This window comes from Balaenoptera borealis (genome assembly GCF_965194805.1).
Source record: "Balaenoptera borealis genome assembly, chromosome: 5".
NCBI classification, from domain to species: Eukaryota; Metazoa; Chordata; class Mammalia; order Artiodactyla; family Balaenopteridae; genus Balaenoptera; species Balaenoptera borealis.
In genome coordinates, this window is record NC_138862.1 from 63,196,502 (window position 1) to 63,222,649 (window position 26,148).

General features: G+C 35.9%; 1 pseudogene across 1 annotated transcript; it reads right to left on the minus strand.

Moving 5' to 3' along the window:
- Nucleotides 1–1,892: 1,892 nt before the first annotated feature.
- On the minus strand, nt 1,893–17,414 carry LOC309630015 (lupus La protein homolog pseudogene; annotated as a pseudogene). Its single transcript has one exon. The product of its transcript is annotated as a lupus La protein homolog pseudogene (transcript).
- Nucleotides 17,415–26,148: the final 8,734 nt, after the last annotated feature.

Sequence of the window (26,148 nt, forward strand, 5' to 3'; positions counted from 1 at the left end):
AAAATGAAACAAAATCCACGAGTTACCCAGAAAAATAAATGTTTATGTTTTACCTTTTATGACTCCACTGTCTTCCAACTGAATTATCATTCTAGTACAACCTCATTTAATATCTTAAGCCTCTCACATTTAATCATCAATCATTTTACTGTAACTAATTCCTGAACAAACAAACATGAAAAACAGATTCAGGCCAATGTATAAATAAGTAAAATGGTTAAACCTAATAGTTTTAGGTAATAATTTCAGTCTTCTTTCTAAACATTTAACCATTACCAATATTTTTTTTTTCCTAAACCCATCCTTTTAACATAAGTTCTGATAGAAAATAGTTTGAACGGATGAAGAGAGATGGTAGCCACTTTGGTGGCTGAGGGTAATGGTTGTAATGGCTCCAAACTGTGTCCATCTTATGCTACACGTTTTTTGCCACTAATACTTTCTACCACATCCAGCCCTGATTCAATTCAAAGTTCAACCACCTTCTGTCAATCCCTTGCCTTGTTTTATGTCATTCTTATCTATTTGGCAATACCCCCAAACCAGATTAATCCTTCAGCCAGCTTTCCCTTCTAATCTCAAGCAACTGATCCCTGGTAGAGAAAATTATATACACTATACCATAGACCTATAGTCCCATTATAAATATAAACCAAAAACCTAAAATTAGATACTTGTATGGGTATGTATATATGTTATCAAAGCTATGTTTTTAAAGTTATAGGTCAAACTATTAGTATGTTATGCAATTAGTTTAGTAGTTAAGACATGCATTTTTATTTTTAGCAAAATATATGAGAACAGAAAGGAGAAATCATACTGTCTTATTTGTAGTAAACCAAAGTATTATTTCCTAAAACATGTTTCAGTTATGTGTGTGCATCATGAGCTGTACTGTAAAATGAAATTCTTACTGTGGTTCATAATCAAAATAGTTCACTGATCTAGAACTACCCAGGATATTGGTGAGAATGTGAAGTAAATGAAATGCTCATTCACTGCTGGTGGAAATGTAAAACAGTTTTGCCTCTTTGGAGGAAACTATAGTTTCTTTTAAAGTTAAACATAGACTTGCCATATGACCTAGTAATTCCACTTCTAAGTATTTACACAAGAAAAATGAAACCATATGATGGCAAAAAGATTTGTACTTGAATGTTCATAGGTGTTTTATTCGTAACAGCCAAAGCACTGGAAATGACCCAAATGTCCATTTACTGATGAACTGATAAACAATTTGTAGTAGATCCATACAGTGGAATACTTTTTGGCAATTAGCTTTCTAACTACGGATAAATGCAACAAAATAGTTGAATCCTTAAAGCATCATGCTACGTGAAAAAAGACAGCCAACACCTACAATATGTTGTATTACTTCACTTATATGAAATTCTAGAAAAGGCAAACAACATAGCGACAGAAACATCAGTGGTTGTCAGGAACTGGGGGTGAGAGAGGGTTTCTGTCTACAAAAGGGCATAAGGCTACTTTCAGGTTAATGGAAATGTTGTATATCATGATTGTGATTGAGAATACACAACTGTATACCTTTCTTAATACTCATCAAAATGTACAGTTAAAATGAGTAAATTTTACTCATTACCTAAGTAAGGCTTACCTTACTTAGGTAAGCCATGTGTACCTCAATAAAGCTGAGTTGTACAAAAACTAAGAAAAAAACTTTATAGATCTTTTTCAATGCATGAAATGGTCCAAAATATATTCCCTGGTAACTATAGTACTACACTTTATATTTTCCTCTGCTTCAGATCTCCTTAATTCATCTTTCATTTTTATAAATATAAGTATACAGCATAAGATTAAACCTTAACCATTTCTGAATGTGGTAAATGGAAATTATTTAAATTTTTCCTATAAGGTATATATATATAAATTTTTCCTATAAGGTATATATATATATTTTTTTTTCTAAAAGCAAGAAAATCATTGTTTTCCCTTGCTTTTTGGAGTGATGTTTGTGGCCTTCTTTTACTTGTGTTAAAAAGTTGCCCTAGCCAATATCAATATGAATCAATTTAAAAATTAGTCTTTTGGAGAGAAACTATTATTAAATAGATTTCCTATGGCAATGAGTTCAAAGGGTAATTTTCTAGTTATTGATCTTTTCCAGAACGAATTTCTTTGTAATTATTAGCCCCCTTTACAATGAAAAATTGCTTCAACCTTTTCTTTAAAGTGTTCCTTTGAGTCTATTCATCTTCCACCCACTCCTGTTCCCATAACAATTGTTTCCAGGAGAGTCTGAAAAGCTGACTAAGCAATAATCATCCTTTAACAGTGGACATTTTTTTCCAGGGGAAGATCATATTGTATTGCAAGCTGCACTTTCAAATAAGTAGGTTCAAGGGCAGCATCTGCCCTTGAACAAGAAAATTTTTGTGAAAATCAGTCAACTAGGACTCATAATTATAGATGACTTGGCAAAAATCTAGGTACAATAAAATAAAACAACTGAACTATCTAATGATTTGTATGTTTTAAAATTAAGTATAAAAATATGTGTGTGTACTATTTAGCTTCCCTTTCTTTGATCTTTAGTGTGGAATCCCATAGGCACAGACTGTGATGTTAACTGCAGTTGTATCAAAGTTTGTACATTAAGGAGTTACATCTCTCAGTCATAAGAAAGATGCCGTATAACACTTATGATAGAAAGTTTGATTATTTTAATATGTAGTTTACTTTCTGAGTCAATGCTTTTGTGTAATATTTTCAACAAGACTATAAGAACACATATGTCTACAAAATACTGAATAGAATTTCTGTGTTTCTTTTAATTGCTTATACAAGCCTTAAAACACCAGATGACACAAAGTTGTTGAATTATGGTGCTAGCAACAAATGGCCATGATGGGACATAGATGCCCTTTAATGATGGGTAGGTCATCCTGTCTTATGGTCTCTGATAAACATGCCTGAATCTGTCAAGATGCCACATTCTTGTTTTTTTGTTTGTTTGTTTTTTATTTTTAATTTTTTGGCTGTGCCACACAGCATGTGGGATCTTAGTTCCCCAACCAGGGATCAAACCTGAGCCCCCCGTAGTGGAAGCATGGCATCCTAACCACTGGACCACCAGGGAATTCCCAAGATGCCACATTCTTTGTACATAATAGGATCACTTGTTTGGTAGTAGCTGTGTTCTAAAGTAAGCAGCTAAATTCTTGTAAAGTTGAAATCAACTCATCCATAAAGTACATTCATGGTTGAGGGAATTCAATCCGTTATGGTCATTCTGATGAGAGGAAAGAATGGAGGTCTGGACAGATATCTAGGCACTTAAACTATTTGTGCCAGTAAGATACCATCACATCCCTAGGATGGAAGTAGTAGATAGATTTCTGAAGGGTTTACTGCATATTCTTTAAATATTATGCCTCCCTAACTGTAATACATTTTAATAGATATATTTGTTGCTATGAGGAATAAATGAAACATGAAATTCCACTTTATAAGAAGCTAGACACTAAAGTCTAGACAACTTAAGAAAAATTGTACACATGGTTCTGCTCTACTATATCTCTCTTTAATTACACGGAAGGGAGAGTAGCTTGTGTAAGAATAAGAACACCAAAGGATTTATATCATTGCATTTTCAGTCATAAACAGTCTTGAGCAGGATGACCTAAAAATGAATGTCTCATAGGCAGGAAATTTTTTTATAGAGTCAAGACTCTAATATAGAATCAAAAGATTTCAGAAGTTTACTATGAAGCACAGCCTAGGATCAATATTACATTTATCAAAAGTCATAGAATAATAGCACACTACCTCTGGTGTTATATGTCCCATTGTAGGATGGTTAAGTATGTGAAAAACCTATTTGAATGTTTATAGATTTTCTGCAATCTTGAGTTTTGGATTTTATAAGAAACCCCATTTGTGGATTGTGAGAAAGTAGGTCTGATACTCCAGAAAAAATTCATTGGAGTGAAGGCAACAGATGCCAATGTACAGCTGATCAAAGCACAGATAAGAAATGTCAGGATGGTGGACAAACCACTTCCCAGTTTGATGTGTCTGCTGTTGTACCTCATCTGTCTAAGAAGCCCCAAACTTTGGACACACACACAGTCAGATATTCAATCCTGGTGGCTTTAAATCTTAGCTGATGGGACACAGAACACTTTAAACCAGTCCCATGTTAGTTATGTAGGGGCTGGTTTAGAGAACTCCTTTCTCTGCTAGAGTACTGAAGCTCACCAAGGTGTATCTACACATGCCATGAGAGCAACACTGATTTAGGCAGACTTATTGTAGAAGTACTATTCCTATCACCCATTTCCCAATTCAGGTTATTCTCCTGCTTCCTTCTCTTATGGGGATTTCCCAAAGTCTTCCTAAAATACTTCAATATCAATGATATTCAGAAATAATTTTATAAAATACATGACACCTACATCTTCAGGCATGTACATATACTCTTGGTATTTCTTTGTATGGTACCATACGTTATTGTTTACATGTGAATACATTAATATAAATTATCAAGAACTGGAAGTATCTTTAATATATTCTGAACATGAAACATTCATGTGGTTAATTTTTTTTACATATAAAAAGCTGTATTCTGTAAAGTAACTTTTCTATACCTGTCACCCATCCAACCTCTTCTCAGCCCCCACTGCCTACGGGTATGCACTCTTGCTAGTTTCTTAAGTATCCCGCCAGAGTTCACCTAGAGAAATACAACTGCATTTCAGTATGTTCATATCCCCCTGTTAAATGTAAAAATAGCATTCTGTTCTCAACTGCTCCCATTGTTCTATGCATCCTGCCTTTTATTTATTTATTTATTTATTTATTTATTTATTTATTTATTTATTTATTTATTTATTTGGTTAACAGGAGATCTTGTCATATTAGTACATAAAGAGCATCTCTTTTTTTTCAGCTGCATAATATGCCATTATATGGTTGTCAATATAAATGATATTATATCATTTCATATGTGTGCACCTGATTTGTAGGATAAATTTTCAAAAATTTAATTTCTGTCAACAATTATACAAATTTTTAATATTAATAAATATTGCCAAATTTCTTCCATACAGTTTCTATCAATGTATACTTTCTTCAGCAACATATAATAAAACCTTGCCTTTGCTTGACCACTACCATCCAATTATAACATAGTATAGTAGAAAGAGTACTACGTTTGGATTTTTACTAATTTTGCTGGTTGGGCAAGTTACCTCTTTAACTCTCAGTTTTCTCATCTATTAAAAAAAAACTATATTGTAAAGTTATTATGAGAATTAAATAAGATTATTATATAAAGTGTTGAGTGTAGTTACCTACCATGGAGTTAATACCAAATAAATGGAAACAATTGCTTTTTCCCTAATTTTCAAATCATGATGTTTATTATACTTATCTTAATTTAAAAAAAAAACTACTTTTTGCATGATTTCATTTTCATTAGCTATAATAATTATTATATTAGCTTACCAACTAATAGTATATAGTTAACCTACTAATGCAAATGTGCACCAAGCACTCACTCACTGCCTTCCTTTATGGAGTAAACAGAAACTGAAGCACAGCACATGAATAAGAGAATAACAAATGTAGGCTTGAGAAACTGACACAGAAAGACTTGGCATTTCCGTTTAAACACAGAATATGAAATCCATGTAGCTATCTCTGTTCTCTCTAAAACCACATGACAATAAGAGTAAAGGGACAAAAAAATAATTTTTAACAAAAGACAAAAGGACAAAGAGTATGGTATAGGAAACCACAGCAAATAATAGCTATTGTTATTAATCATTAATGATATTAATAACTTAATATTAATATGTAATATAATATCTAATAATTATCAGTTATATAGGTGAATGAATATTATTAACAAATATGTCATATTAATAATATTAATACATGAACAAATTTGAACATAATAAAAATAAATATAAACAATTATACTTACTATTAGTGAGAGTAATGCTATTTTTAAGTTAGAAAGCAGAGAAAAGAGTGGTAAGTTACTCACCAGGTGGGAGAAAGTTGAAACTGATGATATTAATGGAAAAAGAGAAGCAGCAAGGTAATTTGCACCACAGAACCCCAGAAAGGACCTTTCTATTAGGCCAAGATAGGAAATGAAATTCAAGTAGACTATATGGTTTGATAGTGATTGGCTACACAGTCCACATTACACAAACACAGTGCATGAATGCACTGACTACTGATCTAATCCCATATTATATTATACCTATATAAAAAGAAGGGAACTGTGTATAACTTGAATCACTGTCAATAGTGGGGGGGGGTCAATAAATTATATAATAAATTGAAAAAATAAATAGTAGTGTAAGCATGTCATTTAGAGATACAGAGACAATCGCACAGCTAAAGTGTTGAGAGTCGTTGCCTCTGGGGAATGTAAGTGGAAGAATTTGGGGGGAAAGATAGGGTGCTATTTTTATCATTAAGCTTAAAGTATTATTTGAATTTTTAAACTATATGTATGAGTCATTTCTGAAGACAAAAATAAATTGAAATAAAGAGGAAAAAATGAAGGCTGTTAAGCTAAGTGTAGAGAGAGAATGATGCACCTTTTCTTTAAGTAAGTTTAGAAAGAGCTGTGTGCTGGGCAAGTTACTTCTTTAGAGGTACAACTAGTCTTTTGTACAGGAATTTGGTAGTACACACTGTTTAACATTTAACTAAGATTTAAGGTAACAATGATTAGTTCCTTGATTGTGCTTTTAGAGATGTTAAATTTTTTTTTAACCAATTGGCTTCTAGGATACTTCTCTACCCATCCCCACCCCCAACATAAAAATGATTCACTAGCATATCTTCCCAGATATCTTAGAAGAAGAGTAGGGAAGGAAAACAGTGAAAAGACCAGGCATTAAGTCTAAAAAATAATAGTCCTCATACTTCACTCTATCACACAGATACAGATACACTCTCACACATCACACATCACCTCCGCACTCCACCCTCCACCCACAACGATTAAACACTGGGACCTCCAATTGATCTGAAACTACTTTACAGCCCAGAACAATACCAGGTCATCGTTTTGAAATCAAAATTCTCCAGTGCTTGAGAAAGTGTTTGTATTTAATATAGTCAACTATGGCCCATATGGGGCCTCAGAGGGCAGCTAGAATCAATACAACAATGTTATACACTCTTGACCTTTAAAATGTGTTCTCATCTCTTCTTCCAATGGGCATATCCTTTCCTAAATTATTGCCTTGGAATCTTGAACATTCACTTGAAAGAGACTGTTTCTAAATTTAAATTAAGCAGCATCCAAGGCACTCCTTTCTATTTTCTGATTAATAAAAATATTCACATGTTTAAGTTGGAAAGTAGCTGAGGAATGTTGCGTTTTGAATATCATCATAGGACCTACCCATGGCAGGATCTCAGGACTTGGTCGTGGTCACTCAGATATTTAGTAATAAATTCAGGCATGGGACCTAGGTTGGGATTATTGTCACTACATTGGCTGCCTCTCAGGAGAGAATTTTTAGCATGAATTCAACACAGGTAATATGTTCCAAGGAGAACTGCAAATAGAATCTATGTCATCCATTATTTCAGCCTGTTTCATAAAAAAAAATTCTCTTTCATTTTTTTCTGTCTTTTTAAGGGAAGGTTTACCTTGATTCACGATTTTTTTTTTCTTCCCAAACAGTCACATTCTATTTCTTGGGTGAATCTCTCTTCCCTTTATTTCCACTTGACCTATATTGCTATATTCCTTGAATTACCTTTAATTATCTTTCAGTTTCCATCCCTTGTTTGTATTTGATTTTCATTGTTGGTACTAATTTTAAAACAAAATTAGTTTTGGATCACTAGAAGTCTAACATAGGTAGTTTCTGCCCTGAACTTCTTTCGTGACCTACACTGATATTGCTCTATAAAGTAGAGGCTGCCAAGAATAGGAATGGGAACTTGCAAAGTGTTCAGAGGAATTTAAGAAACATATTTTTTCTCATATCTGGGGAGCTCATTACTTCATCTTTCTTAATGAAAATGATGATGATGATGACAAGAAGAGTGATTGGTAATGTGATAATCATGAAGATAACAACATGTAGAAACTGCTGTGATAGTAGTGGTGGTAGTAGTATTACTACTATTGCAGTATTGTAGTTGTAGTGGTGGCGGTAGTAGTAGTAGTGCTAGTGGTGGTAGTAGTAATAGTAGTAGTACTACTACTAGTGGTGATGGTGGTAGTAGTAGTAGTGTTAGTGGTGGTGGTAGTAGTAACAGTAGTACTAGTGGTAGTAGTAGCAATAGCAGTAGTACTACTAGTAGTAGTACTAGTGGTGGTGGCAGTAGTACTAATGGTAGTGGTGGTGACAGAAGCAACAGCAGTCCCAGCAGTAGCAAGTACTCAATACTGGGCATTCGATCATGTCTTTCCCACCATCCTATAAACATCCTTTTCATTAAGTTGAGTCATACATTAACTTGTTAATATTCAACAAATTTTGAACCACTAAATGGAATTTTATACACAGAAGAGAAAGTGAAGTTTCAAGAAATTAAATAACTTATCTGAAGATAAGTTATTAAATTAAATAACTTATCTAAATATCTGGGGAAATAACTGGCAGAATTCAGACCTTGGTATATCTGATTCAAAAATCCATGCTGGGGGGCTTCCCTGGTGGCGCAGTGGTTGAGAATCTGCCTGCTAATGCGGTGGACACGGGTTCGAGCCCTGGTCTGGGAAGATCCCACATGCCGCGGAGCAACTAGGCACGTGAGTCACAACTACTGAGCCTGCGCGTCTGGAGCCTGTGCTCCGCAACAAGAGAGGCCGCAATAGTGAGAGGCCCGTGCACCGTGATGAAGAGTGGTCCCCGCTTGCCACAACTAGAGAAAGCCCTCGCACAGAAACGAAGACCCAACACAGACAAAAATAAATTAAAAAAAAAAAAAGAGTAACAAATGTTCAAGTACAATTGGTGTCTTTAAAAAAAAAAAAAAAAAAAAAAAAATCCATGCCCTTACATTATTCTCTGTACCTAAGTTCTCATGTTTAACAAACTTTTCTACCAAGATTTTCCATTTGTATAAAGATAGGAAGAGTTATGGCTTCCTTTTCTCCAATGTTCCTTAAAGATCCCAATATTCTAAATGAGACTGTTTTTTGGTATATCATACATCAAGTTGTATTTAATAAAAGTTTAAAATGGGAAATCCATGTCATTCATTTTTATATGCTTCAAGATGCCTATGGAACACCATGCACAATAAGTGGTCACAAAATCGGACTGGATTAGATGACTGGGAAAACTAAATTCCTCCTAAGGTCCACCCTGTTGGAAAGTTGTGCTGCTAATATTCAGTGAGTTGTTCCCCACATCTCAAATAAGGTGAGTAGACAGTGTTAATGTCACAGTAGTAAATGTGTACAGTCTATACATTTTGTTTTGATATGTAACAATGGCAAGTAATATAATCTGCTCACTTTGGTAAGATATTGGTTTCGTTTTTGTAATTAAACATTTTTTGTTGTTGTTGTTTGCTTGCTTATTTTGTTATCAGTGATGAGTTATGAGGTTTGGGAATTTTCACAGAGAAAGAAACAGTTCCCAAGAGGGCAGTCAAGTTCAAGTAAAGTAAGAAAGATGAAGTCCCTCTGTCCACAGCAAAGCAGCGCAGAATTAAGTCTACTTCCCCAGCTGTAAAAGGCAAACCAGCCACAGGGACACATGTAGGCAATGCAATGATTACTGTGCCTTGCTGTGCTTTTGCCAAGGGATACTAATATGATAGACAAGTATCAATCACTTATGGTTTACATCACAGCAGCATCCAGAGACATGTATGCTAGATCCCTGTCCATTTCACACATGGGAAAACTAGTACAATACAGAGTGATTAAACTCTGCAGCAATCAGGAGAAAAGTCTAGAAGAGATCTAGAAGAGTTCCTGGTCGTAAAATAATGGTGCATGTACGCAACCCTTCATTAGTCACATCTGTTAAAATTGCTTTCAGTACACAGTCTCTGGCAGGAGATGGAAGGAAAAAGAAAAAGGCAGCCAGCAGGAAATAGAAAGCCTTCCAATTTGATGGCATTTTCTTGAAAATAAAAAAGAGTTATAATAGGCAAACTTGAAAAAAAAATTATACGACACAAAAAGCAATTTTCTTAGCTACTTATTTTCAGTCTTGCCCCTGTTATTTTAGTACTGAGTTAGAAAACAGCTTTTTTCTTTACTCTCTACTTTTGTTTTGAGTGGGATACTAAAATCAAGGTGTTATGATGTGGAGGAGAGGAGAACCTATTGATGTAAAAAACAGCATGTGGCCCTAAAAATCTAACCATTGATCACCAGGTAAAAACATACAGAGAGTGGAGTCCTATCTTGAAGTCAATCTAGTCCCAGGACCTCACTTTCTAGGTGATGGAATTGAGGTCCAAAAAAATTAAATGATTGCTAATTATTGTGCAAGCCAGATAAATGCTGTGCAGTACATAGATATTCCAAGCTGCTGGACATCAACCTAAAGAATTATTTAGAGCCATAGCTCAGAAAAGGGTCCAGGGTTACAAAAATACTCCATTCAGTGCAGTTCTGCTCCTGACAGAAGAACAAAAGATGGTTTCTTGCAAATCATGGTGGTAGTCCTAATAGCTATCAACCACTGAAGCCTATATTCTCTCCTTAAGTCACTACAGATAAATCATATCCTGAACCTAATTAAAATTTTGACTTCTCTACCTTTTGAAGTAGTCAAATGGCTATGTTTATTGTCCTGGGAACCAGATGCTAGTTGAACAAAGATGAATAATCAATCCTTGGTCCTTAATCTCAAAGAATCCATGCTATGATCTGAAGACAGATTGTTATAATACAGTGAATTATGGGAGTTGAAAAGAGAGCAGTAACCTAGCCTGAAGAGAGGGGGCAGATTACAAAAGCTACACAATAGCTTTTCCTTTGTCTTAAATTCACCTGTTAGAAGCTTCAGGAAGCTAGTTCTAACATTGGCTAGTTTGAACCCATCTATGTTCTCCCTAAGTAAAGTCCTCATTATTTAACAAGCCCGGATTATTTAACCCCACGCAAGTGTCATAGTCTTTAAAATCGATCCTCACATATCAGAGATTGCCAATTCTTGAGAGCCAGAGGTTTGTTTCAAAATTCTTGCCTGTTCTCTGGGTGGGCCTCACAGAAGTAAGGATAGGTTAAATATTTCCCTATAAGAGAGAGAGCTGCATACCTTTATAATAAAGATGAGAAAAAGTCTTTCCCTTACATGGTTTCAAAAAGCCTTTAATTGCACCCTTTTAGTAAGTTGGAGGGTTTTTCTAAACCTATTGACAATAAGGCTAAGACAGATGTGTAAGACATATAAATTATGTAGAAATCTGACCATATTTTAATCATTCTTTTGATTACCTGTTTGTTTTTCTTTACTGCACCTTTATACTAAAGCTTACAGTCAGGATGGGAACACAAGACACACTCAAAATACAGACCCAGCATTTTAGACGTGCTTTATAGAAGAAGGATGGAGAAGAGAATGACAAAGCTCACAAGTGATCTATTCAAATATTTAAATGTTGAATGCACCGTGATTGACATTTCATCTAGTGTAAAGACTTTAGTCCCAAATTCCACTGCCTTTCACCAAAAGGAATCAATTCACAAAATGTTCAATGTGTTCTCAGGATACCTGCAACTCTATCACAAAGCCCCATCGGCAGAAAGGTCACCTACTACAGGCATCATGCAAAAACCTGCTTTCATTATGAATTAAGTTTGAATATATGAAATCATTTCTTTTAAAGAAAAGAAAAGAAACTCCCTGTTGATTGAGATTTCATCTAGAATGGCCTAAATGTTGCAGAGTACTATTCTTAGGCATATTCTTTCATTGGCTTTTCTTTGAAAAAAGAAATTATCGGTAAATCAGGTATGGCCTCAAGGTATGTGTGGATAACTACTTTTATTGAAAGCTTAATACGTACCAGGTTCTGAGCAAAGCACTTGCTTTATATGCTTTTTCTCATTTAGTCCTCTCTAGAATATTATAGGGGAAAGTTTTCTTACCTCCACTTTATGGGTGAAGAAACCAAGATTTAGGAAGGGTAAGCATCTTGTCCCAGGTCAAATATTCAATGGCTATTTGGAGGTGGCGGGATGATTTAAAACAAGTCATCTGACTCTAAAAGACTGTTTGTAATTTCCTCTTACAGTCATGAAAATAAAGAGGAAAACCTTCTCCTTCCTAGTAATATTGTCATGAATGACCAAAGGAAGCCCAGAGATGATTTTAACCAATGTCCTCATTTTACAGATGAGAAACTGCCTTTAAACTTCCCTTTTTATTTGTATGGACATAGCATAAATTATAAGAATCTATATGTCTGGTAAGGTAAAAGTTTATTTCAATAAATACTGTATTTTTAATGAATTATAGTTGAATTAAAATGTTGTATTAGTTTCAGGTGTACAGCACAGTGATTCAGTTGTATATATTCTCTTTCAGATTCTTGTCCTATATAGGTTATTAAAAAATATTGAGTATAATTCCCTGTGCTATACAGTAGGTCCTTGTTGGTTATCTATTTTATATATAGTAGTGTGTATATGTTAATCCCAACCCAAATACTCTTGCTTTAAAAAAATTCAAATATGAAAAAAAATACAGTAGCTTCCTAGGAAAACAGCTATTTATATTGCTCTGTGGCCTCTTCCAAGCTTTACATATAACAAACAATGCACACAATGGATATAATCATATCATCACACTGTGTGTTACTTTTCTCACAATATATTGTTTTTCATGTACCTGGATAGTCTGCACATTCATCATTTTAATGGCTATGTAATATTCCATCAAGCAGATGAACCATAAAACCAATTCACTGTTTTTATAAAACATCTGACTTTATTTACTAAATGCAAACTAAGTTTGTGTGAGCATGTATTAGAAATTGCTAGACACATTTTCAATGAAAAAAATCATTGCAGGAATAGGCAGATTGTTATCTATGTTCCTCAAACCAAATTTGAGAGAAATGTTTTAATGAAATGCATACAGATTTATTTATTCTGATTTGAGATTTTGAGGTATGGAATAGCAATTCTATATCTGTCATTTGTAGTACAGATTATTGTTATTATGATTATATATGAAGCTTTGTGAATGCACCCTGCACTTTATGAATATATCATAGATATAAATTAGGACTCTGCCCCCAATGCTTATGAAAAAAGAAAAAAATGGGTAAAGTACAGATAATTGTGAACATTGAACAGAGATGCATATTAGTAGATGAAGACTTCATAGAAAATGTAAGATTTGAGAATGATTTTAAATGGGAAAGGAAAGATCCTAGATAAAAAATAAATTTATAGTGATGACATCTCTAGGTTTATTTTTAACCAGCTGACGGACTTGATTGACTGCTTCTCTCAAGCACATAATTTAACTTCTGTAATTCTCTATTATCTGAGAAGAGCTTATATGCCTTTTGTGGACAGTTTAATTCTCAGAGGACTAGCTTTTCTGTTTATTTATCCCCGATTAGACTTGTTTCTACCTTCCCTGAAGTTGAAGTCAACTTTTGCTTAAGGTATGTATCCTGTATTAATCCTTTATAGAATACATTTCATTTTACACTTTATGAAATTCAAAAGATCAAGGGAATAAGGAGGAGGTTTGATGGCAATGTAGCCACTAGGAATGAGTGATAGGGAAGTGTTTCATAAAGAAATTAATTGATCCAAGTATTGAAGGAAAATTAGGATATAGTAAAGCCATCAAGGTGGGATAGGGCATCTCACACAGGGAAGCATGGAACATCACGGGCATTATACATGGTGTCCATAATGTCTGTAAACATTAACAAATATACATATAAATGTTTACAAATGAATTATTGATATTACATTAAAATACATGGCATATTCAAAAACATCACATGGTACGTTCTATGTGGTACTCCTTACTAATGGTGCAGTTAAATGGGCTGCACAAGATTACAATGAATACAGTGCATTAATGAAGTATTTCCATCAATCTTTGCATATGCATCTATGATTCATTGCTTTAGATGAATTACACCTCTGATATTCACTGAATAAATCTTCACATTTAATGCATCCCATAAAAAAAGTAAGCCTGGGTGTTCAGAAGTAAATACAAATAATAAAAAAAAAACTTATCTATGTTTGTAGATTTTATGGTAATGCTATAGGATCTGCTGGCAGTTCAGTATGGCTAGAGGGTAGGATGTACATTGAGGAGGGAAGGCAGGAAGGAAGAACATGTATTTGGAGAGGGGCCCCAGTCATTCCAGCTATCTCAGCTGTATTAGTTTCCTTTTGCTGCTATAACAAATTTACCACAAATTTAGTGGCTTAAAACAACAAAAAAATTCTCTTATAATTCTGAAGGTTAGAAGTCCAAAATCAGGTTTGCTAAGTTAAAATCAAGGTGTCAGGAGTTCTGGTTCCTTCTTGAGGCTCTGAGGAGAGGCTTTTTCAGCCTCTAGTGTCTGACTATATCCCCTGTCTTATGGGCTCTTCCTCCGTCTCCAAAGTTCATTATTGCAATCTATGCTTCTGTCATCACATCAACTTCTTCTCTTCTGTAGAAGCATCTCCCTCTACCTCCCTCTTATAAGAACATTTGTGATATCACTGGACCCACCTGTATAATCCACTATACTCCCCCATCTCTAGATCTTTAACTTAATCACACCTGCAAAATCCCTTTTGCTATATAAAATAATATATTCACAGGTTCCAGGGACCAGGAAGTGAGCATCTTGGTAGTGGGGGGCATTATTCAGTCTACCACACCAGCAAAGTCGCTTCTAGACCAGTCAACCCCCAGACAACTGCCAGATAACTTCAGCCACATGAGTGAAATCAGCTGAGCCCAGCAAGATCAGAACTGCCCAGTTTAGCCCAAGCTAAATTACCCACCAGCAGGATACTGAGCTAAAAAAAATATGATTGTTGTTTTAAGCTACTATGTTTTGAAGAGGTTTGCTATGTTCAACAGGTAAAAAAAAAATCAATTTGCAAAATTTCTGTATGAGGAAACTATGGGTTCATCCAGGTGGCCAAATTGGCAAGTAAAATTATGGATTTAGACTTGAGCTAGAAATTTAGGGTCACCTAACTGAATTTTAAACCAACAAGCAAAATGCACAGACTTGATTCCTATACTATGAGTTCATATTGGTAGCACCATGCTTACCATCCAATGGGGAGAGCATAGGACTTTGAGATTCTCCTATTCCTAAACACTTAATTATAATTTCTCTTTTTTGAGAGGGTAAGTCTAATACTTTTAGAAGAATGCATTTCTCAGTAGGATTCTAGTTTCAGCTTTTGTCTTCCAACTCAGAGTCCTGCCTTGAGAAGTTGTTGTGAGGACACAGTGAGGTAAAGTATACAAAAACCGACAATAGAGCCAGACACTCAGTAAAATGCCCAGTGGGTGTTATCTATTATTATTATCATCTCTTCACAGGGCCTGCACACAGTTAAAGGCTCATCATCACCCAGGAAACCATGGGTTACTTCTACTGAGTAAGCCTTAGGAGTGCCTTGACGTTCTAAAACCAACAGGCAGTCTTCTTATTTCATCTTTGCTGTGAGACCTTTCTTTGTGAAATGCTAATTCTACAAAGACTAGAATAGTTGAAAAAGAAATGAACGAGGTTTCTAGTCTTAGATCTGCTGCAAACTGTGTCATTTTATTTTATTTTTTAAATTTTTTTTAATTTTATTTTTTTAATAAACTAACTTTATTTTTATGCAGTATACATTTTATTACTTTGTACTAATACATCCTCATATTACAAAGGCAATTTAGTGGAAGAATGTTTCTTTTGACATTTGAATAATCTGAAAGAACACAAACAGAATTATATATAAAAAAATACTCATTTGGATAACAACAACAAAAAAAGACAAGTTAAACAACAAAAAAGTTTTCCTTTCTTACAGGTGGACATTGAAGTGGACCTAATTCGGTTTTCTTTTTAAAAGCCTCCAAAGACAAAAGCAGCTTAAAATCTAATTACAATGAATAAAAAATGTTTACTAAATTACTGGTCTCCGGCACCATTCTCTGTTGTTTTGATGCAGGTTCTTCTTTGTCTGTTTCTTCTCTTGCTCTTTTTAGTGATCTAGATGCACCATTTTCATCATGTTCATCATCATTATCAAATTTAGTTTTCTTGCCCTGAAACTGTACTTTTCCTTTAGGAGACCCAGTCTGGGCAGCTTTATTTCCCTTTCCTTTTCCTTTAAATCTGTGACCTTTTGACTTCCATTTGTTTAGGGATTCTTGTTGATCTTCTATTATTTTTTTCAATGCTTCTTTTTCCACATCTCCTTCTAGTACTTCCCAGGTGACCTCTTTGTTCCTTAATTGTAGGTTACCATTATTTGCATCTTTTGCTTTATCCAGTGCTTCCTTAGTTTTTTCTTTAAACAGAATTATTCCCTCTTTGGCTCCTCTGACAAAGTCTATCCATTTTATTTCACCATGATCTGAGAAAAGGATATGCAAATCTTCTCTACACATCTGATCATGTAAGTCCCCCGAGAATTTCAGCAAGCAGCCAATCTTTTCTTCTAGAGATTTCATTTCAGCATTTTCTGCTAACTTTTGTTTTTCTTCTTGCTCTTGTTTAGCTCGTAATTTAGCTTCTATTTTATTTTGCTTTCTTTCTTCATTTTTATTTTTTGCAAAGTAATCTTCCTTGAAAAGTATTATCAGGTCTGTGTCTTTGTACTTCTGGCCAGGGGCCTCGACAAACTTCTTAGCAGATTCAACGGTATCAAATACAGCAAATATTGATCCCTTAAATGCTTTGTGCAATGTTCTTCTCATCTGAATGTTTGGTACCTGACCTTTATCCTCCAACCATTCTTTTATGTCATCAAGGGTTGCATCAATTGGGAAGCCTTTAATATAAACAGATCTGTTTTTTACATCATTTTTATACTCATCAGTCACTTCAGGGAGGGGTTTGCTTGGAGATCTTCTAATTTTAGTTTTATCTTCACTTATTTCCATGAGTTCCGCCTTTGATTTGCTCAATGCTTCTATTATGACATTAAAGTCTGTTGTTAGACGGTTTAGCCTATTAAATTTTATCATTACCTCCAAAGGTACCCAGCCTTCATCCAGTTTGATCTGTTCCTTTATAACTTTGTCACGTGGCAAATTGAAGTCACCAAAATAATACTCGAGTTGATGACAGATTTTGGCCTCCAGAGCACCCATTTTTTCATTATCACCATTTTCTGCCATTCTGGCTATCTTTAAGTTCCCGGTCCCACAGAGACATGCCACAGGTCACTAACAGCGACAGCCATGTCTCCTCTCCCCAGCGCCAGTGGCTTGCCCAACGTGCCTAAAGAAGATGGGGGTTGTCCCAGCAACCCTTGCGGCCAGGGTGGGAGGGGCTTCAGGCTTAACTGTCATTTTAAACAAGTCACTTAACCTCTCTATGCCTCACTTTCCCTGGGTTCTAATATGTATTTAGTCAGCTTCAGGGAGCAATTGTAAGTATCAGCTGAACCAATTAATCAATCAGATGAACTGAGCACTAATGATGGCCTTGGCAATGTACTAGCTATCCTGAAAACTTAGAAGTAAGTTATTGCCAGACCCAGCTTTATAAGCTGTACCCTTTGTCTTAGTCCACTAGAGCTGCTCTAACAGAATACCATGGACTGGGTAGTTTATAAACAACAAAAATTTATTTCTTACAGTTCTGGGGGCTGTGAAGTCCAAGATCAAGGTGCTGGCAGATCCAGTGTCTGGTGTGGGCTCACTTCCTGGTTTAGAGACCCTTATTTTTACTGTGTCCTCACATGGCAGAAGGGGTGAGGGATCTCTCTTATAAAATTACTAATCCCATTTATGAAAGGCTCAGTCCTCATGACCTAATCACCTCTGAAAGGCACCCCCTCCAAATACCACCACCTGGGCGATTTAGGTTTCGACATATGAGTTTTGGAAAGACATAAGCACCCCTTTTCATGCACATACAAGGGATTCCTGTTCCTGGATTAATAATAATACTCTAGAAAAAATAAAATGTACCTTCCAAGTTCTGTGTACATAACCATAAACCCAGACATTATTTTAAGGTTTGCATTTAATATTGAAAAATCATGCAAAAACATGACAGAGAACACATGTATAAATTGTCTTTCTTCAAATTTACAAGAATTAGAGTAAAGGGGTAAAAAAAAATTCCTCTCAACTCAAATGCAAAGAGGATAGGAGTGGAAATAACTATAGTTAAGACACATCAAGAAAATTTTTGAAGCTGAAAGCAGATGGACAATTCTTTATGACTTTGCAGATGAAAGAAGAGTAAGAATCTTTATGATGAAAGCCAAGAAACAAGTGGTTTCTTGTCACAGAACCCAGTAAAATTCCTGGAATTATAGGTAGCAGATATCTCAAGATTCAGTGGGGATGTAAAGATGTAAAGATTGGTTGAATGCTTGCATCTAGTTAGATCCTTAGATCTGTATAGCATGACAAATAACACTCCCTCGTCTTTCATATGCATACACAGACACATAGCAGAAAAAGACAAGTCACTTATTCTCTGGAGTGTTTGAATAAGAGGGCTTCCCTAAGAACAATGGTTCTCAACCAGGTTCAGTTTGCCTCCAAGGGAAGATGTTTTTTGTTCCCAGTTGGGGGGTGGGAGTGATGTTATTGGCATCTAGTGGGTAGATGTCAGAGATGCTGCTAACATCCTACAACTACAGGATGGTGCAAACAACAAAGAATTATTCAATCCTAAGCATCAATAATGCAGAGGTTCAGAAATCCTGCTCTAGAATATCAGAAAAAGTTGAGGGTGGGATGAAATATTAAAACCAGAAGAATTAAATGTGTATCTACACACTAAATGGTGAGAGCTATGTCTTGAATTATGAGTCTGCTTTATCCTCTTTACTTACCTAGCTCAGTTCTACAAAACCTGACAATTTGCTTTATCACCTCCAGGCAGGAGATCAGAGGCTTCCTTTCTTGGGAAAACACTGTCTAGGAGAAAAGACCTGTGGATTCCAATAGCAGGAGCCTCCCTCCAGCTGACCACTCTAAAGTAAAGCCTGCCATCTTCGATCAGAGTTGTGACACCTTGTGCTTAAATATAAATGGACAGGAAAGGATCAGCAGACATTGAGAAGAGTTATGACCTGACTGATAGAGACCAAAACAGAGGAAGGAAGGAAGGAAGGAGGGAAGGAAGGAGGGAAGGAAGGAAGAAAGAAAGAAAGAAAGAAAGAAAGAAAGAAAGAAAGAAAGAAAGAAAGAAAGAAAGAAAGAAAGGGAAAGAAAGGAAGGAAGGAAGGAGGGAAGGAAGGAGGGAAGGAAGGAAGGAAGAAAGAAAGAAAGAAAGAAAGGGAAAGAAAGAAAGCAAGAAAGGAAGGAAGGAAGAAAGGAAGGAACCAAAACAAGAAAAAGAAAAGAAAGAAAGAAAAAAAGAAACTTGAAGGAAACAGAGATAAGGTGGGAAGTAAAAGGAAAAAAATGCTTAATATCATCACAGATGTAAGTGAGGCTATGAAATAGGAAAAAGATGCTATAAGAAAGGCATATTAAGAGAACCAAGAAAAGGAACTCTAAACATTCATAGATAATGTGAAGGAAATTTCCTAGGAAGATTAAAGACAGTGAGGTTTTTGATACTACCACAAACATTCACCAGGGCTTGCTCTTGTGAATTGGCAGCTGCTGGTTTTGTCTTATTTTCTACATAAATATGATTGATATTATGTTTATTTACATCTCACGTTATTCCACAAAGTATGTCACACAAATAATTCATACAAATACTCTGTATAAATAATACTAATAAAATGTAGATGGGCAGCAAATAAACAGAAAGAAAATCAGTTCAAAGGAAAATAAAAATACTTTGACCATAAACCAATAGAGAGGTTATAGTTTAACTTCAAACTTCGGTAAATTTGTTAAAAAATGAATGAAAGGGTAGTGATATAAATCACCCTTGTTTGTGAAAACACAGTGACAGGGAGTTTCTCTTCTATTTTTTCTTATTATATTTACTTAGAAAAATATCAGCAATCCCAGTTACCATAGCTTTTTGATTGGCAAAGGGCTGAATAATAAAAACATGTCTGGGGTAGTTAAAATCTGCTTTACTTTACACTGATTCCATTCCCATGCAGCTTTTCAGGTCAGCTGGGACATACAGCAAGCTACCCCTGTACCAAGATGTTTCCTTCAGGTTAGTGTTGGACATCATAGTTCTTACAAAGCTCTCATGAAGGGGTTATGATACATACATACCTCCGTTCGTCTGATGCTTTTATTAGATGAGGGCCATCTACTACTAACCTTAGGCATTCTCAAGGAGCCAGTAAGTTTGAAAAAGACTGCTGTTAAGGACCGATTTTATTAATAATGAACCTAAGCTCTGTACTTGAGTAATACTTTTCATCTAAGAGTCTTGAACTATCAATACTTTGCGATTTAAATGAATTAAGACCAATAAGACCCTTCGAGCTACAGAATACATGTTTTTGAAGTAGAAGATCTAAGGAAGAGAGATATAGAGTTAGTTTTACATTTAAAAAGTGAAATGAAAAATCACCTTTCCTAGACCACCGCCCCGCACAGTCCGTGGTCGTATAGTGAGGCTACAGAGCTGAGGGGAGGGACCCTTCCTGTCTTCTTGTCCCAGCCCTCCTCCAGCCCCTCAGCTTCCCAGACCCTCATGCAGTTGGTTGTAAATTTTTCCAGGAGCTTTTTTACTGTCTACCTTTCGGGATTAAAAAAAAAGAAGATCAAAAACTTAAAAAGAAAACACACACACAAGTTTCAAAAAGCAAAATGCAGAGGGAGGAAGCAGTGACAATTTTTTTTTTTTTTGGTAATTATGCTTTTTTTTTTTTAATTTTTAGTATTTGTCAGTTTTTACTGTGGGTCGGCTGCTGATATTTCATCAGGATAACCATTTCTTGGCTGAGTTCAGGTGACTGAGGGAGAGCCACACCCTCAAAACAAAACACACAAAACAAAACCACAGAATCACCTTTAACCTAACTTTTTATACAATGTCTCAGTTTCCTGTAACTTTGCACACAAGCTTCTGTGTTGAGTTGAATTGTACCTGCTTTTTTTATTTGCAGAGAGTGTGACTATTGAACTTGAAACGTTTAAAAAATAATCACCTTTCTTCCCTTTTATCTCATTTATTGTGTTATGTCCCACCTTGCTCTCTATACACCTCTTCTCTTTTCCCTTGCTCCTCCTTCCTCTGCTTCCTCCATACTCTTTTTCTTTTCCTATCTTACCAACAGTCTCATATTCTCAGATCTCCACCCAAACGTGATGGGGGTCTTTCTGTATGAATCCGAACAAATCACTGAATCAATGTGGGGTTGGAATTAGGAGAGGGGCTCCCTTTCCACTTGACTTTGTTTAATCCATTTGAGAAGGTGGCTACATAATCCTTTCCTTCTGCTAAGCTCCCTCTCCTGCCCACAATCCCATTTGTTAGGGGAGAAAGCAGTGTGCCACTATGAGTTCTGGCTTCTCCTTTCTCCCCACTGTGTCCTATTTGGATATGAAGTTCAAGCCGAGTGGCCTTCCTATTCTCAGCGATGGGAGAAAGAGGTCTGGGGATAACCAAACCCAATCTCAGATCCTTCTAGCCACCCTGCTCTGGTCCTTAAGCCTTGGGATTTGGCAGAGTACACAATGACTAATTCATAATACCTTGGAATCAGAGTACCATTGCTTTTGGAAGAAAAAATTCCACCACTTTAGTCTGAGCAGAAAGAATTCTCTCTCTAGTTCTCTCTCTAGTTCTAGGGGTAGGCAAACTATAGTGGGCCAAATCTGGCTGAGGCCTTGTGATGGTTGACTTTATGTGTCCACTTGAAGGATGTTTTGGGGTTAGATTTATATTAAAATCAGTGGACGCTGAGTAAAGCAGATCACCCTCCACAATGTGGGTGGGTCTCATATATTGTTCCGAATAGAACAAAAAGCAGGAGGGAAGCTCTGCAGCATATGGCCTTCAGGCTTGAGCTGCACATTGGCTCTTTTCTCACGGTCTCCAACCTGACAGCTCGAGGACTTGAACTACAGCTTCAACTCCTCCCTGGGGCTCCGGCCTGCTGGTCTACCCTGCAGATTTTGGACTTGCCAGCCTCCATAATTGTATGAGTCAATTCCTTAACATCTCTTTCTGTATATGGACACATTCTAGTGATTCTGTTTCTCTGGAGAACCCTGGATAATAAAGACCCGTTTTTGTAAATAGAATGTTATTGGAAGACAGCCACATCCATTCGTCCATGTATAGTCTATATAGCTACAGGGTTGAGTAACTGCAACAGAGACACTGAATGACCCACAAAGCTGAAAATATTTACTATCTGGCCCTTTACAGAAAAAGTTTGCCAACCTTTGCTCCAGCTGATGCCCAATCTCTCTTCCTACTAAGAAAACATTGCGTGATTGGAAGCTTCTCCTGCCACCCTGGGCTGCTAGCTTTCCCTTATTCATTTTGCCTCAGTACTCTGGGCATGCCTGCCTCTACTTGAGCATTTCGGATATAAACATATCCATCTCTGTGTCTCACACAAGACGGTGAGCTCCTAGAGGTCCAGGGATGTCTTATTGTTGTATTTATTTTTGTTTGGAATTTTGTTCATGTTCAGAATCCAATAGATATCTTTTGAGGAAATAAATTACTAAAACAACAGTAGCTGACATTTGCTAATTGAGCTCCTGTGATGTGCCTATCTCTATGTTAAGCTATTTACATACATTATCTCACGAAATTCAGACAACAGCTCCATAATTATCCCCATTTTGCACATGTAGAAACTGAGACCCAGGGAGGATGTGACTTGCCCATGGTTATACAGCCAGGAAAGTGACGATGTGGGATTTGAGTGCAGACAATCTGACTCCCAAGCCCAGACTCTGATCTACTCAACCTCTCCTCACTACAATGAATAAAGCTGCAGCTCTGGGCCCACCTTAGACTTGCTGTTTCTGTGATATCTGAAAGCTATTATTTTAACAAAATCAGTGTACAATATATTTTAAAGTTCAGGGTGCCTGATTAGTCATATATATATATATATATTTTTTTTTTTTGAAAACAGGCAATCTATTAGCTTTCATCTTTATAAAAAAACTATACTAAAAAAAATATTTAAAAGGAAATCGAAAACATCCACTTTGATGCCGTTGCTAGGATCCCCAATTTTTATTATGCAGCGCAGCGCCTGTGCCCTGTGATCTGGGGACCGCCAGTGTCTCTCAGGCATAGCTGATGATCACAGGTACCTCATGAATGGAAAAGACCCAGCAACAATACAAACGATCACAAGCCTCATTTCTTTTCTTTCTGCTTTATGACACCGTGGTACTGCAAACAAAGCATGCGAAAAATTATTTACATTTTGGTTCAGGTATATTCATTTGATTTCAGCACATCAGAAAAATCTTCTGATCACTGGACTCATCAGACATGGAAAAAGGCATTTATGGTACCACGTGAGCCAGCTGATGGTCCTGAAATTTCTGGGGGATGCTCTTACAGTAATAAGGAATTACCAGATCACATAAAAGCATTTATACCAATGCATGAAAGGATTATACAATAGGATAGTTTCTTTATGTGGCCCTTAGTCTGCCGCTGTTATTGTGGTGGGAGGCATTGGGTAGACACCTGGGGGAATGCACACAACCTTCTTGGAGACTATGTAATACAGTCTCTAATGCTAATTCCCACCTACCTTTAGGGCAAGCTCTTCAAAGGCTGGTGGCAGCAACAAGATGATTTACAAGACCTACTGCAGCAATAGCAGTAGTGACTATGTTCTGCTGAGCATTCTAGGAAGTCCCTATGATAGTCTCTTTACATATATTTCCTACAATCTAAGAAGAAGGGAATCTCTAATTCAAGGAAATTCTATCATCTATTATACAAATGTGTAGTTGAGATTCAATGACTGAATGATTCTTCTGAGACCACACAGCTAATAAATGGAGGAAATGGGATATGAACTCGATTCTGTTCATTTCCTAAGCTTGTACTCATTTCACTATTCACAGTATTCCAGAAAGGAAGAAACTGTCAAGCTCTGTTTCCTGGAAACAGAAGACATTGTAGGATTGACAAATGAATATGTTTGATGCCTCATGGTGATCTTTTCCCAATGCTTAAAGGTTTTGAAGGGATAAAAAAATCTGTCTAGTCCTCTATATACCCCAAATATCCTAAAAGCAAAAGGTTACTGAATTACCAGAGTCAAGGACTTATCTTTTAACTTTTTCTTCTGGAGATAGTTTACAGCTCAGATAAGGAGAAATTGTTTTCTGCCCAGGGAAGTCTAAAGAAAGGACCAAAGGTATCCAATTTAGAGGTATAATTTGAACAGCTATAGAGAAAATAGAAAACCAAAACAAAACAAAACAAAAACATGGAATGGTAGCAAGAAAAGTTCCTAGTGTCAGTTTCTTTACTTACTATATACCTCTGGAAACTTTCTGAGCATCTATATTTCGTATTGTACAATGAAAATGAAAATAATAATATTGGCTCACAAGATGGTTAATAAGTGAGATGTGATAGTATAATTTGATAACAATAAAGTGTAATACAAATGATAGTTACTGCTATTTTAATTTAGATACCATTTTATTGTATTAATATAACATTTGTCTTATGGCTAGGCATGAAAGTGTCAAGGAGACCAAAGAGAGCAGAGTTGACGAAGAAAACATTGCTGTAGGAGAATATAAAATTCAAACTCATCCCATTAACAACTTAAATAATATAATTAATTTGTTTTTCCATAAACCAGATTGATGTGGCAAATACCACATTTCACCAGGAAAATATCACTAACTTCCTGGGTCTGAAACAGTGCCATGAATGTTCAGCATTGCTATGGTCTCTTGAAAAAAGTATATTATTTATGAAATGCTCTTTAAGCAGAGAAGAATATCATTAGCATTTTTATACCTGGGTTTCCTGCTCCTTTCAAAAGAAATACATATTCTTTAAAGCATGTTTCTAGAAAATACTTCCAATGTAAATAGAATTTTAGGTTTGTTTCTTTTCAGTACCCCGTTCTAGTGTTCTCTGCTGGAAAGCTCTAAAAGATAATCCTTTTAAGTTGAAAAAAGATATTCCCTGACAAAGCAAAGCTTTCTCTAGTAAAAGCTTTAATTTAAGACAGGAAACTGTTGCTTTCCTAGGTAAGTTTTAGAGAGAGCTAAAGCACACATTCATTTGGAACATGGACATGGTTTTTTATATATGGGGGCTTTGTCTCAGATAGAATGTACTCTTGGGCTGGCCTCGATCTACTAATTCTTAGATTCAGAGTATCTCAGAATTTTAGAATCTACTGCTCAGCGGATTTAGAGGCCACATTATTCTTTCTTTCATCTGAAATTTAAACTCCCTCTACAGTATCTGACCAGTGACTGGCCAATTTATGCTCAAACTCACCCAGAGATAGGACACTGGTCCGTACATATATCCATTCATTCATACTAGATGCACCCTTTGCCACATACCTAACATTAATGTGAGACTATAGGGGATACAAAATAAGGAGAGGATATGTTCTTTGAATTAGGGTCAGTTGGCTTCTAGTTCCATATAAACAATTAAAAACGACTCAAAGACTTCCTTCAATTTCATGTGATTTGAAGTTCACATGAATATAATTCAAATAATAGGAGTGATCCTATTATTTCCTTCTAATTCAGCATACACTTAGACTTATACTTAACAATTGCCTTCTACCTGCCTACAACCATGCTTTAAGCTCTCGCATGCATTTTCTTAAGTATACCTTTCATCAGACATACTAATTTTATCTGAATAACTACAAATTATTCTGTCCTTACTTCTACTATACTCCCAGAAATTGTCAACACCAATGTGGTTGAGCAATATAGCAATATTGTCTCATGGTTTCTCCTGCTTTCACTGATATCTGTGCTCCTCACTCACCAAGGGGTTTACACATCATCAACATAAGATTTGGGGGCCCTATATCTGTTCCCTTCCTTACCTGCCACATCTCTCACTACAGTTTAACCCTTTCTCAATGGTCAGTCTCAT